The sequence below is a fragment of the Corvus hawaiiensis genome, chromosome 10 (genome assembly GCF_020740725.1).
Source record: "Corvus hawaiiensis isolate bCorHaw1 chromosome 10, bCorHaw1.pri.cur, whole genome shotgun sequence".
NCBI classification, from domain to species: Eukaryota; Metazoa; Chordata; class Aves; order Passeriformes; family Corvidae; genus Corvus; species Corvus hawaiiensis.
Window position 1 is genome coordinate 2,122,858 of NC_063222.1, and position 17,528 is coordinate 2,140,385.

Below are 17,528 nucleotides of genomic sequence, written 5' to 3' on the forward strand. Positions count from 1 at the left end.
GCCCTTTGACCACCCAAGCTGGCGCTGCATGTGCTCAAGGCATCCCGGATGCAGGCTGCAGCCTTGGGCCTTGCTAGGGACAGGGGCACCTGAAATCCAGCGACATCCTGACGGCTGCAGCCCTGCCCAGAAATCCAGCTCTGCTCCCAGCATGCTGCGGGACTGCACCTGCCCGACAGTTTGGTTCTTTGCTGGCCAAGGAGGGACGCAGGCTCCCTTTGCTTAGAATTACCAACGGAAGAAATTCTCCTCTTTTAGCTGTGCAAATTCCGGTGCCTGAGCTCAACGCTGCTCACGGTTACCCTGAAGGAAAAGCTCTGAGTTCTAGGCACTTTGTGCTAAGCAGGCTGTCAAGCTGCAGGTCCTTGCCTTTCACGCTTGGTGCTAATGCGAGGTGACAAAATGGTCAGCTCCAGGTGCTGTCTGCATTTCCCCTTTCCTTCTTCATTGATGCTGACAACATCTCTGAGCTTCTTCTCCCTTGCAGGGCTTCCCCCACGCCAAGTGGCTTGGCTGCAGGACACAGACCTTGCAGCAGCAATGGGCTTTTGTCCCCCTGCCCTTACATGTGCAGCTCAGGCTTTCCCCTTGCCCTGATGAAGGCCCTTCAGAAGCCATGAAAGGCATTGCCAGCAGCTCCTCCCTTGCAGCTGCTCTGCGGGAACAGCCGGGGCTGCAAGCGCAGGAGCCCTCCTCTGGGGCTGTGTCGCGGCTGCAGAGTGGTCAGCTGCCCGCAGCCCAAAAGGGGCACGCACCCCGTAGTTGGCAGGATTCGAACCTGCGCGGGGAAACCCCAATGGATTTCTAGTCCATCGCCTTCACCACTCGGCCACAACTACCTGCTCCAGCCCTCCCTGCCCTGCACATCACACGCCCTGTGCCATGACACCAATGCCCAGGCACTTTGGGCCAAGGCTCCTCTTACAAACGAGTGTTTCAGATTGCTTAAAAAATTGCTGGCAAGGGTATCAGCAAAAGCCAGATTTAAATATTACATGAAAGCACAACAAAGTTCCTTGGCAAGAGTCACTCTACTACTTACAGAACAGTTAAGGCACAACAAGGAAAAACAAGCAACAACAAAACCAAACAAAATCCAAGCAATCAAAACAGAAATAAACCAAGAACTACCTAGGGGAATGTGTGTGTTTGTGGGTGTGTCTCTCTCTCTGTGTGTCTCTCTCTGTGTGTGTGTGTGTGTGTGTGTGTGTGTGTGTGTGACAAAAGACATACAAGGGGCAAGGATATAAAGGAACACAGCCTAAAAGCTTAACAGCACTCAAACTTAACAGTATTTTAACTTAACCTATACATTAAACCTAATTAATATCTTAACCTTAAAATTTAACAGAGGAATAACACTTGAATAGCATTTAACCTAACATAGGACTTCGAAGTTATACTTAGCAACTTAGCAGAAGAACAACACTTAGCAGCATTTAGGTAAGTTTATAACTGTAACTTAACTTTACTTACAGGCCTAACTTACTTAGATATCCAAGGTACTTAACCATCTAAGAAACCAGTATTTCTCCCAGATTTGCTATAGCATATGCACACGTGCACGCACACAGACATAAAGAGTTAGTGTGAGCAAGTTACCTGTGAAAAATTCCCCACAGAGGTCAGTGAAATGCTCACTTTGGATGCCTTTGCATCTCCCGACGGGCGAAGGGTCAGGCCTCAAGGAGTGAGGGTGTCAGCCCAGGACTCGTTGTTGTTCGGCAATCCTCCAAGTACTGCAAACCTGAGAGTTTGCTGGCTCTGAGAGGCATCTCACTCAGAGGGAGATTGCTGGTCGCAGCCTGCTGCGCTCCAGGAGAACTCAAATGGTCTCATTTTGGACCGCTGTTTATAGGGTCGCAAGAGAGTGGGCTTTAGCCATAACAATGTTCCATCCTAGCCACAGTTTGTGTTGCCACTTTCTTTGAAACTGTGAGAACAGGAATGCTATGGCGTTCAGGCAACAAAAGTATTTTCCAAGACCAGTCATAAGGAAAACAGGAGCTCGTTAGACAGCAGTTCTTGGGAAGAGACGGTGTTTCTGAGAAGCTCAGGAAGAGCTGAGAACAGGCTGTTTTCAAGGCCGAGGCCTAATGAGCGTTTCTCAGATCTCAGTGCGGCCTGAAAAAGGAGGGGGGAGGAATGCACCCCCACAGCTCCACTCCACCTTTGTAGTTGGGACCCTTGCAGAGCCAGACGGGCCCCTGAGGCCACATTCCAGAGGCCCAAGGGACATAAGCCCAGGGTCTCTGGCTGCAGCTCCCTGAGCCTTGGCCTCAGCCAGGCACCTGGGAGACCCTGCCCTGTGGCTGTGGTCATTCATCCTCTCCTGTGCTCCTCCCCCTGACAAGCCTTGACTGAACCAGCTGCAAGAGGAAGCATCCCCTTCACCAAACCAGCTGGGCAGTGAAAGGTCCCTCACCACACCAGGTGCTGCTGCATGATACAGCTGGGAACAGCCGTGACCATAACAGCAGCATCAGCTTCCCATGAGCAGCATGAGCCACGGTGGGGAACAAAGGATCATCAGTCATCCCACGACAGCCTTGAAACGTTCTCTCGATGAATTGTAGCCCAAGTGGAAGACCCCCATTGTTGCTTCAGTTTTGGAAACAATTTCCAAATGTCTTGGGAGTTGTTTCCAGAACTTACCACCATGGATTATGTCCGAGATGGAACCTTACTGATGACTAAGGCAAATCATCTTGTGAGCCTGTAAACAGCTCTGTCCTGAGTGAGGCTCTTGGAGGCCTCCTGGACCACAGTGGGCTGTGCCAGCACCTCCCTCTGGGTGGAACGTCTCTCGCAGCTTGAGAACCATAAAGCTGCGGTACTCGAAAGACCACCACTGATGACGTGGCCTGGTTTGATCCACACACACATCCACGCACACTCCTCAAAGTCCAACCCACGCTTGGTTGAGAAATGCAAAGGGATTTGATGTGAACATTTCAATGAGCCCGAGGGGCATTTTCAATAGGTACATTTACACACCTGAATACAGATGTGCTCTTCTCTGTGCCTCTGTGGGTGTGGGTGTGTGTGAATTGATAATGGTATCAATGTTGTCACCGTGAATTTGTAATTAAGTCCTTGCTATGATTGTGGATTGAGCGCTGCTAAACACTTTTGCACTCTTCTAATTTTGTATCCATATCCTTTGCATACCGTACACTTCTAAATGCACAGTGTCCCTATAAAACATTAAACATTGATTACAATTCAATATTCTATTTATGCTTCATCCATTTAGGAAGTAACAGAGTGAACTTTGCCATCAAACTCTGTTGAAGCCACACTGCCTACGTCCGGCCATGAAAAGAAGTGGTTTTCTCCTTCCCAGCCCACAATCATGTACTCATCCCATTGAGAAAATTCCAACATCACCAACAGAAGAGATAAGATTGATTTTCCTATGCTTTGGTGAAGAAGCTCTGACAGGGCTGAAAAGTTGCCCAAAATATCTTTATTAACTCTCACAAAGAACAAATTGGCACCGGGCCCTGCAAGACCATGATCTCCAGGTGACAGACCCAAGCTCAGTGACTGAGGCTTTGGTGCTCTGGTGTAATTTCTGGGAGTAATTTGTGCAGCTGCAGGTAACCTCAGGACAGAAGCCAGTACTCACCCTGGCAGTGCAGGTGGTAGCTGAGGGAGGAGGAGAACAAACAACCACAACTCTCCAGCAATGCTGCACAAAGGCTTTAATGAGAAGGAGCAAAAGCAGCGGCACAGAACACAGACCAAGGGACACGCGTGCGGGGAACAGGCAGGGAAAGAGATCGGCCCATTTGCCAAGGACAGAGGGCATGAGCCGCCGGCTTCAGCAGATCTGACCGCAGCGGGGGGAAGGCAGACACAGGCCTGACCCCCCCAGCCCAAGGGAGCCCCCAGAAGAGATGGGAACCCCCGCACTGCTGAGGGAGCTGCCCACAGCAGCTGACAGAGAGGATCCCACGGCTGTGCTCTGAGGGAAAGAGGTGAGGATGGGGCCCGGCATGGTCACCACCACCGGCGAAGGCTCGATGTACACCGTGGAGTCAGCGCAGCGGGCGACACAGGGCTCACTGCAGCTGCTTGCAAGGGGGGTTGGGCCACAGGGGCCGCAGGGCCGTGGGGGACAGGGTCTGCAGCAAGACATCTCTCGGCGCAGGAGGCAAAGCTGCAACACAGAGCAGGGAGCGCCAACCAGCCTCAGGATCAGTCTGTCTGTCCCTCAGCTCTCTCCAGGGACACATGCGGTCTTCAAAACACGCTCTGTGCCCACAGCTCCCACATCCCTCCTCGTGCCCTGTGAGTGGAACGGCACAGGAAGGCCGCCCCACTTCAGGAATAGGACCCAGCACAGTGGCTTTAAGGCCCCTGTGGAAAGACGGGTCACAGCCCATGTCCAGAACAGACATGGCTGTGTTAGAGATGTCCGGAGACATTTTGCTACACCACGGCAGGTGCAAATTCTGCTGGGCACATCCCCCTGCGGCTGAGCCCCATTGATCCCCTTCTGCTGGAACAAAGCCCCCTCTTCCCAGCTGTCCCCAGCCACCCCCATGGAAAGGCTGACGGCCCTTCAACAGTTCTGTGTCAGGGCCAAGCTGAGGCAGCCCAAGGATCAGCCTGGACAGCCTCCGTGACAGCAGTTCAGCCCACAGGGAGAGATGGAGTGGACTCAGGCTTACCTTGTTCCTCGAGGAAAGGCACACCAGAGAGGAGGAGGATGCAGAGCCTGGAGCAGTGCAGCCTTTTATGCCGTGTCCCAGAGCCCTGTGGGGCCACAAACATTCCTTCTTCGTGAAACATCCAAACTCCTGGGAGTGGCTACTTGCGAGGCCTTGCTGCTGATGAAGTCCCTTCGTCTTTCATCTTAAATGTTGTGCTCCCACTTCATACAACCCGGAATCCTGCAATGATTCTTAGAATCACCTGAGGATGGAATGGATCTTAAATCATCTAGCTTGAGCACCCTGAAATGGCTTCTACAACTTCTCTGGAGAACCTGTTCTGGTGTCTCACTCCTCTCAGAGGAAAGGATTCCTTCCCAATATCTAATCTAAATATACCTGCTTTTAGTTTAAAACCAGTAGCCCTTGTCCCATCCCTACACACCCCAACCAAGTGTCCCTCCCTTTCTAAACTGAATGTCTCCTGGGAGCCCTCTCTTCTCTTTGCTGCACAACCCCAACCCTCTCAGCCTGTCCTCACAGAGCAACGGCTCCAGTTGCCCGATGGTCTTTGTGGCTCCTCTTGACCCACTGCAGCAGGTCGGTGTGTTTCTTAGGCTGTGGGTCCTAGAGCTGGACGCAGTACCCCAACTATGGTGTCATGAGAGCCAAGTACAGCAGGACAATCCCCTCCCTCAACCTGCTGGCCACGCAGCTCTGGATGCAGCCCAGGATACGACTGGCTTTCTGCTGGCGCGTGGTGCAGGCTCATGTTCAGTATTTCAACCATCAGAACCTGCAAGCCCTTCTGTGCAGGGCCACTCTCGATCTACTCATGGCCTAGCCTGTGTCCATGTTTGGGATTGCCCTGACCTTGGCACTTGACCTTGTTGAACTTCATGAGATTTTCACAGACCCACCTGTCCAGCCTGTCCATGTCCCTATGGATGGCATCCCTTTCTCTAGAGTACCAACCACTATCGCTTTCCAGGCGCTGCGGCTTTTCTGTGTCATAGCGCGAGGTGCTGCGATCTTCCAAAAGCGTCTCCTTAGCGAAGCCGCTCGGCAGGATCAGCACACACTCACACATGTGTGCATGCACAAACACACTGATAGCTCCAGTAATATCGGTCGATGGCAAAGAGGCAGGGAGAGTCTCTGTGTAGAGTTCCATGGACGAAGGTTTATTGCAGCCGCACCATGAAGGGGTGAAGGGACGAAGACAAAAGACAATGGAGAGTCCAGGTTTAAGTACGGGAGCGTGGAGAGCATCAGAGACCAATGATCTGAGGGCATGGCGGGTGGTACAAAGGCAGGACTAGGGAATGGGAGCCAATAGGAAAGCTCTAGGGCAGTGGCGATAGACAAGGGCCAATGGGGGAACCTGGAGTGGAGAACTTTCTAGGGCATGGGACATATAAGGTAGCAAGGGGGCAGAGAGGCCAACGGCCAACCAGGAACGCAGAACTGGAGTACATTAGCATAGCAACGCAAAGCATTCTGGGAGACACTTCTTTTCTCACCCTAACCTGGAAGAATTCTCTGGTACTAGGGACTGTCTTACCAGAGGACTCTCTTTGTCTCTTGTACCATAGGCTAACCGGCCCCACAAACCACATCACTTTGCTCAATGTCACCCACAAACCTGCTGAGGATGCCCTCAATCCCCCCTAACACCCCTTCCACCCCCCATGTCTCCCAGCAAGCTGTTAAATATTCCTGGTCCCATCACCAAACCCTGAGAACCCACACTCATCACTGGTTGGACACTGCTCAAGTGTGACATCGAGCTCTCCACCACAAGTCCTGGAGTGCTGCCATCCATCCAATTCCATGTGCACTGACTGGCCACCCCTCATAAAATCCACGTCACTCCTATTTAGAGAGAAGGATGCAAAGAGCAGGTCCAGCAGTGCCTGTCCTCTGGTCAGGCTCTCCATCCCCTGTGCTAGGATGTTGTCCTCAACACACTCTAGTAGTTCCCAGGACTGCTGGCAGTTCCCTGTGCCGCTTTGCCAGCAGATGACTGAGTGGTTTAAGTTCCTCTCAGGACCAGGGCCAAGTGAGTGGGCTGTGTCCCAACATCAAAACAATTCATCTGTGTCCCAGAAGCATAAGGCCAATTGGCTCAGAGGTCTGAGGCTGGAGTGGAGGAAGATTGGAGGTGGCTTTGTGTCACACGGATTGCCTTTGTCACATTGCCCTCTTCATGGGGACAGTGCCCGCCTGTCAACAGTAGAATTTAGCTATGAGAGACACCTCAAGTGAGCCCTCAAGTGCTTTTGGTGCAGATGCACAAGCCAGCCCTGAGAGGCATTTCTCCCCAGGGGTCACTTTGGCAAGGAGGAGACGGTGGGTAAGTTGAGGTGGAAGGTCAAGGCTACACAGTCCCGTAGAGAAGAAGAGACGCACCTCTCCAGGGCTGTGGCAAAACTCAGTGGCAAAGTAGGATCACTGTGGGCCGGAGAGAAAGCTCCTCACTGAGAGGAGTGAGGACCATGAGGGCCTTGCTTTCTGTTATCAGTCTCTGCCACAGCCTGCTTTTTTCTGCCCATGAGCCTGGGGAAGAGAGGCAGATTCACAACCAAGACAAGAAAACCAAGGACTCAATAAACTGTCTCTCAAGGGACTTGTCTAAGGGAATCTCCACAGCTGTGTGTCCCTCGAAAACTAAGCAGGGCCCTCATGCATTTTACAAGCAGAGCTCTGGCCTCAGCTTGGGAAGCTGAGATCCTCTAGAGAACAAGGAAATCAACACGTAGGAAGGTGATCAAAGGCACGTGCCTACGTCTCTCCCAGAAAGACAAATGGACCCATTCTCTCACACACTAATTTTGCTCAGCGTGTCCACCCCAGAGGCCAGGATCTGCACGGTGGCCTTGGGGAAGAAGCTGAGGGCAGGGAACCCACAGCTCATGGCTCTTTTTCCTGGGGCAGGCATCCCTTTGCCCATTCAATGCATTTTGCAGTTCAAAGGGATAATGGATCAGTCTCCCAGAGCATGTGGGAATCATTGTGATGTGGAAGAGTTGGGAAAATCCATGAGCTTCAGGCAAACCTGAATCATCCTGATGTGGAAATGAGTGCACATGGTGCCCTGGACTCAGGCATTCCAGGGATACCAGAGCACATAGCCTCTTCCCTCCAAAATTTCTGCCTTTGTCGGGGGCATTTCCAGACCTTTTAGGACCCGTCCCAAACCACCTCATACGTCTGTGTAATCCTGTGCTGCTGCTGCTGCTGCTGCAGCTTTCCAAAAGGCATTGCCTTTCGGTGGCTGCTCAAGGGCCCATGGGACGCAGGGCAACCCAGGATAATGGAGATTAGGAGAGACCACTGGAAGTCCTCTGATCCCGCTCTGAGAAGAACAAACTTCCCAGTTGCCTCCAGAAGCTGTGGGCCTTGTGCCATTGTCCTCTGAACACTGCCACTGTCAGACAGGTCCCCGTCTCTTGGACAGCTCTTCCAGGGATGCCCTGCACCCCTGGGGAGCTACCAGGAGATGGAAAGGGCTCCTACAGCTGATCTTCCCAGGTCCTCGAGGGGGACGACCACCAGGAGATGACATTGAGGCTGCCTGCACTGGTGAGCACATGCCACATGGCAGCCTGGAGAGAACAGGGCCGGGTATGTGCAGGGAATGCCACCTGCTCCGCATTGCACTCTCAGGCCAGTGACAAGGAACCCCCCTTTGGGGCAGAAGGGCTGGAAAGCAGAGAGAAAGTCTGTCCCAAGAGAGCTTTCACTCTAAGTCCTCTGGGGAGCTTTCACCCCTAATCCTGAGAGTTGCTTAGTGTCCATCTCCAGATCCCACCCCACAAGCCTGGGATCTGATCACCCCGTGGATGGTGCCCTTTCCTTGGCACTGCAGAAGCCACATCTGGGTTGGTGTCCCCATTTGGTGTCCCCAGGGACAAGGGAGGTGGTGGTGATCTCTTATGGCAGAGGGCCAGGCAGAACATAAGGGCTGCAGCACCCGACGTATGGGGGGAGGCGGAGGGCACTGTGCTTGTGCAACCTGGTGGAGATGAGCAAGGTGTGGAGGGGGGCATGGAGCTGCTGTCTCCACCACCTCCTGGAGGTTCTGGAGAGAATGAAGCCAAACTCTCCTGAGAGGTGCACTGCCAAAGGGCAAGAGGCAGCAATCGCAAATTGCAAGAAAAGAAATCCCAGGGCTTCCTGGGGGAAGACAAGGGACAGGCCTGGGAGAGCTGCACAAGGGACAGTGACGTCTTTCTTGAGCTGTGTCCGTGCTTAGAAGTCAGCAGGACAAAGGCCCAGAGCCTGCTGGGAAACCGGGGCAGTTTGGTCTGCCCAGAGCAGTTGATAGGAGCACAATACCTCTAGAGCTCTATCCCGACCTGCTGGGGTGGATCTGGGGTACTCTGGGTCACTACGGCCCTTGAGCAGCCACCAAAAGGCACGTCTCCACGCCTTGGGAGACAGCAAATGCAGGACATTGCAGAGAAGCACATGGTGACCCAGGAATGGGGATAAGAGGTGGGGAAATGCCCTTCATGGCAGCAGAACATTGAGGATATGAGCTCTGTTAACCCTTGAACGCCTGAGTCTGTGGCACCCAGTCCACTGAATTCCACACTGGGTGACTCAGGTTTGCCTGGAGCTCAGGGATTTTCCCAACTCTTCCACATCACGATGACACCCACGGGCTCTGGGAGACTGATCCAGTGTCCCTTTGAAATGTAAAACGTATGGAATGGGAAACCCCACTCCTGACCCAGCAAAAAGAGCTGTGAGCTTTGGGCTCCCTGCCCTAAGCCTTTCCCCAAAGCCGCCATCCCGGTCTCTGGCCTCTGGGATGAACACGCTGAGCAAAACGGGTCAATGTGGCTGTGGGTCTCTTTCAGGGAAGGACACGGCATCTCTTTGATCACAAAACCAGGTCGTGGTACAGCCTGTGGACCGTAAGCAAATCCCTATGGCTGTCACTCAGGCCTGCAGGGGACATCCTTCCAGCTGAACATGGGCTTTGCTTGCCACTGAGCTTTGCCACCTCCCTGCAGAGCTGGGTCTCTTCCCCACTATGGGATTGTGCAGTGTTGACTTTCTGCCTCAACTGAGCCACAGTCTTCTGGACATCTGTGATGACCCGTGGAAGTAGTGACTCTCAGGATTAGCCTGAGTGCCTGCACTGAAAGCTCCTGAGAGCTGACCTGGGGTGTCTCTCATGGCTGAATTTAACTGTAACTGGAGCCAAATTAACCATCAAGTAGAACAAGTGACAGAAGCAATAGACACTACGCAAATCCATTTAAACTCATCTTATGCACTGGCCCGGGAACTCCAAGTCAAGTGGCCTTAGGAAGCTGGGACACAGATGAATCATTTCCTTGTTGGCTGGTGTGAAACTGGAGAAAAATGCCTGAGATGAAAGAAGCATGGACTTCACCAGCAGCAAGGCCTCGCAAGTAGCCACTCCCAGGAGTTTGGATGTTTTGCGAACAAAGAATGTTTGTGGCCCCACAGGGCTCTGGGACACGGCATAAAAGGCTGCACTGCTCCAGGCTCTGCATCCTCCTCCTCTCTGGTGTGCCTTTCCTCGAGGAACAAGGTAAGCCTGAGTCCACTCCATCTCTCCCTGTGGGCTGAACTGCTGTCACGGAGGCTGTCCAGGCTGATCCTTGGGCTGCCTCAGCTTGGCCCTGATACAGAACTGTTGAAGGGCCGTCAGCCTTTCCATGGGGGTGGCTGGGGACAGCTGGGAAGAGGGGGCTTTGTTCCAGCAGAAGGGGATCAATGGGGCTCAGCCGCAGGGGGATGTGCCCAGCAGAATTTGCACCTGCCGTGGTGTAGCAAAATGTCTCCGGACATCTCTAACACAGCCATGTCTGTTCTGGACATGGGCTGTGACCCGTCTTTCCACAGGGGCCTTAAAGCCACTGTGCTGGGTCCTATTCCTGAAGTGGGGCGGCCTTCCTGTGCCGTTCTACTCACAGGGCACGAGGAGGGATGTGGGAGCTGTGGGCACAGAGCGTGTTTTGAAGACCGCATGTGTCCCTGGAGAGAGCTGAGGGACAGACAGACTGATCCTGAGGCTGGTTGGCACTCCCTGCTCTGTGTTGCAGCTTTGCCTCCTGCGCCGAGAGATGTCTTGCTGCAGACCCTGTCCCCCACGGCCCTGCGGCCCCTGTGGCCCAACCCCCCTTGCAAGCAGCTGCAGTGAGCCCTGTGTCGCCCGCTGCGCTGACTCCACGGTGTACATCGAGCCTTCGCCGGTGGTGGTGACCATGCCGGGCCCCATCCTCACCTCTTTCCCTCAGAGCACAGCCGTGGGATCCTCTCTGTCAGCTGCTGTGGGCAGCTCCCTCAGCAGTGCGGGGGTTCCCATCTCTTCTGGGGGCTCCCTTGGGCTGGGGGGGTCAGGCCTGTGTCTGCCTTCCCCCCGCTGCGGTCAGATCTGCTGAAGCCGGCGGCTCATGCCCTCTGTCCTTGGCAAATGGGCCGATCTCTTTCCCTGCCTGTTCCCCGCACGCGTGTCCCTTGGTCTGTGTTCTGTGCCGCTGCTTTTGCTCCTTCTCATTAAAGCCTTTGTGCAGCATTGCTGGAGAGTTGTGGTCGTTTGTTCTCCTCCTCCCTCAGCTACCACCTGCTCTACCCGGGAAGATCCTTCCTTCTCCCATGGCAACAAATATAACCCAATGATGGGGCACTGCCCAGTGTTGGTAGAGCTCCTTGCACTGACTGCAGAGCAATAGAACGAAATTGGCAGGGAGGAGAGGAAAAGCCGCAGAGGAAAGGAGCAAGAAAGGAGCAGGACAAAGGACAAAGGTGGGCATACAAGTAATGCCACACAGAGTAACCTGGTGTTACTGTGGGAATGGTCCAACGTGGAAACAGCTGCCCAAAGAGTGTAGCCCAGTCTCCTGTTATTGGATGCGTCCAACATACAAGCAGAGAGTCCCAGAGCTGCCTCCTGTGCCTGACCCACTTTGAGTGGGTGATCTCCACCTCAGCTGCTGTGTGATTCATCAGAGAGCATTCCACAAGTGAACCAGGAGCAGAGTAGAGCTGTGAGGGTGTCAGCATGCTGAGGGAAGAAAAAAGCCAAGGTCCCACTGAGATTTGAACTCAGATCACTGGATTCAGAGTCCAGAGTGCTCACCATTACACCATGGGACCTCGTGCATAGGTGACCTCTGGCTCCTGTGCCCAGCCTTGCTCAGCCTTATGCCCCTGGCTGAGGCTGGCTGTCTCTCCATCGCCTTGGACATCCATCACCAAGTGCAGCCTTCCTGCAGGGCCTCCAGGCACTCTCTAATCGCGCCACCCTTCAGGGCAGCAGCACAGCTTCTTCTGCTGGCCCGGCGTGGCCTCTCTTACAAGTGCCAGGCTCGAAACCTCACACAATCTTGTCTTTCTCAAATTGCAGCAAGCTCTTTTGGACTCAGGGCAGGCCTTGGCAAGTCACCTTCACCCAGCAGAAGCCCCCTTGCCTTCTCTTCTCCAGCCCAAACCAGCCCCGCTCCTTAAGGACTAATAAGAGGGAAACATTGCCCCGTCTCTACAAAAGGTAAAGAAAGACCCTCTGCGGAACCCAGGAAAGGGGCTGGAGAGGCAAGGAGAAAGGACAGGTGAGACACCAAGGGCTGAGCAACGACTGAGCTCCAGTTCCTCTGGGGTAGAGGTTCACTCGCTGCCCATGGTGGAGAGCAACGAGGGCAGAGCCCTCTCTGGGAACTCTTCCTTCTCGGAAGGAACTTCACTGCAAGGCATCCCAGGAGGACACAAGTCCAAATGCCTGCTCAAAGCAGCACTGGAGACAAAGCAAGAAGCTAGGCGGCTCAGTGCCTGAGCCCTGTTGCAACCCCAGCGAGATGCCCAGGCATGGAGAACCACCAAGATCTCTGCACACCTGGCTCCAACAGCTCATTTGCTCTCTGGGAGTCTCTGCAGGATCCAGAGCAGCTCCCGCAGTCTGCTTTTGCCAAGGACGACCTGGCTCAAAGCCAGTCTGTGCCTGCTGGGCTGGGAGGTGCCCGGAGTGCCGAGCAGGAGGCCCGGCTGAGGGGAGCAGGAGCAGGAGCTCAGCTGCTCTGTGTGAGCAGAACTTGCAGAGGAAAGAAACCATGCTGTTCGGGAGCAGGAGAGGCCGGGCAGTGTGGAGCCAGGCTGAAGAAAAGCTGGTCTGCCTTGGCCAGGAATGACCGAGCCCTGCTCACCTGCTTGGAGGGCAGCTCTGACAAGCACTACCCCGCAAGGCTCCTGCAGCGCTGCTGCTTCCCGCTCCTGCCACCCGCAGCCTGCGCTGCCTCCTGCTCCTCCAGTGCCCACGGGCACTGCCTCCCACACTGCCACCTCACACCCTGGCCTGGCTCCAGCTCCTGCACCTCTCACACTGGCTGCCCCCTCCTTCCACACCTCCCTCCCCCTTCACACACCGCAGCTCCAGCTCCTGGCACGTGCCTGCGCTCCTCTGGCTCTCACACTTGGGCTCAGCACACTCACGCTGCTGGGTGCTCCTAATGGAGCCCCTGCAGTTGTAGAACACAAGTCCTGTTTCACTGGGGAATCCTCCGTGGTCCCCAGGCCTTTCAGGAAACCTCTTCAGTGCCATGGCTACTCTGTAGGATGGAGCGCCATCCGGAATATTCACGTGCTCCAGCAATGGTGCTGAGGGTGCCACGAGCTTCACAGATGTTTCAGAGTTGTGGTGGCAGCAGGAACCAGCTGTGTCCTGGGCAGGCCAACCGCTAAAGGTTTTCCAAGAGAGACGGTGCCCACAGCACCCTGTGTCTCCTCCACTCCCAACACCCAGCCACCTCTAGCCAATACAGTGTCCCTTGGGAATACCTGCTTGGCCCTGATCCTGGATCACCCTACAAATGGTCACGGCAGCAAACAGACGAGGACGGAGAAAGCTCCCAGGTCTTTGAGCTGAGCACATGTGGAGCAGTCTGAGCCTCCTCTGCCCCTAGAGGAGGTGCCCTCCTGTGCCTGGGAAGCTGGGGATTGAGCTGCCTGCAGGGAAGGGAGGAAGACCTGTGTGCCCATAATACGCAGGGCCTCATGGGGGGAGCTGTGCCTGCTGCTGCACAGCTGCCCATAGGCCATGCTGAGGGGCCCTTTGGGAGTGTTGGTGCCTGAGAAAGCCAAAGAGAAAGTGTCACCAAAGCCTAGGGAAAACCAGAAACTCTCAAACAACATCTTTTCAATGCTAGAGAACTAGGCATTACTTTACTCTGGCCAGGATGGTATTCTGGCCAAGATTTGCAATAGAAATTATTCCATCCACACGTGTCTGGTTTCTGCAGTGGAAATTTTTCCATCACACATGGTTCTTTACCAGATTTATCACATATTTTTACGTGAAAACCCCAAAGAAATTCTTCTTCATTGGACCTAAATTACACAATCCTTAGTATGCAATCTCCTATGGGTTATCGATCCCTTTTCCCTTGATGCTAATTTGGTGCTCTTATCAATCTTTTCCCAGACCACGTGTCTCCAGCCACACCAGGCGGTAATGTTAATGTCCATTTATCTCCTCTGTATCTTCTGGCCACTCCCAACCTGTAGATGCATGTTAAACTCTCATAATCTGGGAATCTTCTTTTTGTTGACTGACACCGACCAGGCCCCAGCCAGCGAAACTCAAACCCTGGGTAAACAGAGTCTTTTGAAGAAAAGCTTCGATTCCCCTCCTCCTGGGCAGAGGTGAACAAACCCCTGACTAAAGTTAGTTAAAAAAATTATAAAAGTTGTAGCATTTCTAACAAAAGCAGGTAGTGGGGGCAGAGAGAAGAGGAGCGCTATGGCCAGGGTTGCTCAAAGAGCTAGAGCCAAGCAGGGTAAAAGCTGTTGGGTGGGGCAGCGTCGGTGAAAAAGCACCCTAGCAGAGGATGGTTTCGATCCATCGACCTCTGGGTTATGGGCCCAGCACGCTCCCGCTGCGCCACTCTGCTCCCCCTGGGGCTCGGCTGCCACTGCCCCCAGCCGGGCCTGACCCTGCCTGGGCACTGTTGGCTCTCGCTCCCTCCCTTCCTCTCCGCTTGGCCTCCCCCGCCCCACAAAACAGACTCCCCCAAAAATTCATCTCCCTTGGGCATGCGCTCTACAGCTCCAGGGCCAGGCCTTGCCCTTCTCCCACGCCTCCCGCACACAGCCCTGCACGGCCACTTGCCCTTTGACCACCCAAGCTGGCGCTGCATGTGCTCAAGGCATCCCGGATGCAGGCTGCAGCCTTGGGCCTTGCTAGGGACAGGGGCACCTGAAATCCAGCGACATCCTGACGGCTGCAGCCCTGCCCAGAAATCCAGCTCTGCTCCCAGCATGCTGCGGGACTGCACCTGCCCGACAGTTTGGTTCTTTGCTGGCCAAGGAGGGACGCAGGCTCCCTTTGCTTAGAATTACCAACGGAAGAAATTCTCCTCTTTTAGCTGTGCAAATTCCGGTGCCTGAGCTCAACGCTGCTCACGGTTACCCTGAAGGAAAAGCTCTGAGTTCTAGGCACTTTGTGCTAAGCAGGCTGTCAAGCTGCAGGTCCTTGCCTTTCACGCTTGGTGCTAATGCGAGGTGACAAAATGGTCAGCTCCAGGTGCTGTCTGCATTTCCCCTTTCCTTCTTCATTGATGCTGACAACATCTCTGAGCTTCTTCTCCCTTGCAGGGCTTCCCCCACGCCAAGTGGCTTGGCTGCAGGACACAGACCTTGCAGCAGCAATGGGCTTTTGTCCCCCTGCCCTTACATGTGCAGCTCAGGCTTTCCCCTTGCCCTGATGAAGGCCCTTCAGAAGCCATGAAAGGCATTGCCAGCAGCTCCTCCCTTGCAGCTGCTCTGCGGGAACAGCCGGGGCTGCAAGCGCAGGAGCCCTCCTCTGGGGCTGTGTCGCGGCTGCAGAGTGGTCAGCTGCCCGCAGCCCAAAAGGGGCACGCACCCCGTAGTTGGCAGGATTCGAACCTGCGCGGGGAAACCCCAATGGATTTCTAGTCCATCGCCTTCACCACTCGGCCACAACTACCTGCTCCAGCCCTCCCTGCCCTGCACATCACACGCCCTGTGCCATGACACCAATGCCCAGGCACTTTGGGCCAAGGCTCCTCTTACAAACGAGTGTTTCAGATTGCTTAAAAAATTGCTGGCAAGGGTATCAGCAAAAGCCAGATTTAAATATTACATGAAAGCACAACAAAGTTCCTTGGCAAGAGTCACTCTACTACTTACAGAACAGTTAAGGCACAACAAGGAAAAACAAGCAACAACAAAACCAAACAAAATCCAAGCAATCAAAACAGAAATAAACCAAGAACTACCTAGGGGAATGTGTGTGTTTGTGGGTGTGTCTCTCTCTCTGTGTGTCTCTCTCTGTGTGTGTGTGTGTGTGTGTGTGTGTGTGTGTGTGACAAAAGACATACAAGGGGCAAGGATATAAAGGAACACAGCCTAAAAGCTTAACAGCACTCAAACTTAACAGTATTTTAACTTAACCTATACATTAAACCTAATTAATATCTTAACCTTAAAATTTAACAGAGGAATAACACTTGAATAGCATTTAACCTAACATAGGACTTCGAAGTTATACTTAGCAACTTAGCAGAAGAACAACACTTAGCAGCATTTAGGTAAGTTTATAACTGTAACTTAACTTTACTTACAGGCCTAACTTACTTAGATATCCAAGGTACTTAACCATCTAAGAAACCAGTATTTCTCCCAGATTTGCTATAGCATATGCACACGTGCACGCACACAGACATAAAGAGTTAGTGTGAGCAAGTTACCTGTGAAAAATTCCCCACAGAGGTCAGTGAAATGCTCACTTTGGATGCCTTTGCATCTCCCGACGGGCGAAGGGTCAGGCCTCAAGGAGTGAGGGTGTCAGCCCAGGACTCGTTGTTGTTCGGCAATCCTCCAAGTACTGCAAACCTGAGAGTTTGCTGGCTCTGAGAGGCATCTCACTCAGAGGGAGATTGCTGGTCGCAGCCTGCTGCGCTCCAGGAGAACTCAAATGGTCTCATTTTGGACCGCTGTTTATAGGGTCGCAAGAGAGTGGGCTTTAGCCATAACAATGTTCCATCCTAGCCACAGTTTGTGTTGCCACTTTCTTTGAAACTGTGAGAACAGGAATGCTATGGCGTTCAGGCAACAAAAGTATTTTCCAAGACCAGTCATAAGGAAAACAGGAGCTCGTTAGACAGCAGTTCTTGGGAAGAGACGGTGTTTCTGAGAAGCTCAGGAAGAGCTGAGAACAGGCTGTTTTCAAGGCCGAGGCCTAATGAGCGTTTCTCAGATCTCAGTGCGGCCTGAAAAAGGAGGGGGGAGGAATGCACCCCCACAGCTCCACTCCACCTTTGTAGTTGGGACCCTTGCAGAGCCAGACGGGCCCCTGAGGCCACATTCCAGAGGCCCAAGGGACATAAGCCCAGGGTCTCTGGCTGCAGCTCCCTGAGCCTTGGCCTCAGCCAGGCACCTGGGAGACCCTGCCCTGTGGCTGTGGTCATTCATCCTCTCCTGTGCTCCTCCCCCTGACAAGCCTTGACTGAACCAGCTGCAAGAGGAAGCATCCCCTTCACCAAACCAGCTGGGCAGTGAAAGGTCCCTCACCACACCAGGTGCTGCTGCATGATACAGCTGGGAACAGCCGTGACCATAACAGCAGCATCAGCTTCCCATGAGCAGCATGAGCCACGGTGGGGAACAAAGGATCATCAGTCATCCCACGACAGCCTTGAAACGTTCTCTCGATGAATTGTAGCCCAAGTGGAAGACCCCCATTGTTGCTTCAGTTTTGGAAACAATTTCCAAATGTCTTGGGAGTTGTTTCCAGAACTTACCACCATGGATTATGTCCGAGATGGAACCTTACTGATGACTAAGGCAAATCATCTTGTGAGCCTGTAAACAGCT

General features: G+C 53.6%; 4 non-coding genes across 4 annotated transcripts; all 4 read right to left on the bottom strand.

The window, feature by feature from the left end:
- Positions 1-757: 757 nt before the first annotated feature.
- TRNAS-AGA lies at positions 758-839 on the bottom strand. Its single transcript has one exon. It is a non-coding gene; the product is annotated as a tRNA-Ser (tRNA).
- A 10,890-nt stretch (positions 840-11,729) lies between these two features.
- Positions 11,730-11,801, bottom strand: TRNAQ-CUG. The gene has a single exon. It is a non-coding gene; the product is annotated as a tRNA-Gln (tRNA).
- A 2,711-nt stretch (positions 11,802-14,512) lies between these two features.
- Positions 14,513-14,584, bottom strand: TRNAM-CAU. Its single transcript has one exon. It is a non-coding gene; the product is annotated as a tRNA-Met (tRNA).
- A 973-nt stretch (positions 14,585-15,557) lies between these two features.
- Positions 15,558-15,639, bottom strand: TRNAS-AGA. The gene has a single exon. It is a non-coding gene; the product is annotated as a tRNA-Ser (tRNA).
- Between the last annotated feature and the right edge of the window lie 1,889 nt (positions 15,640-17,528).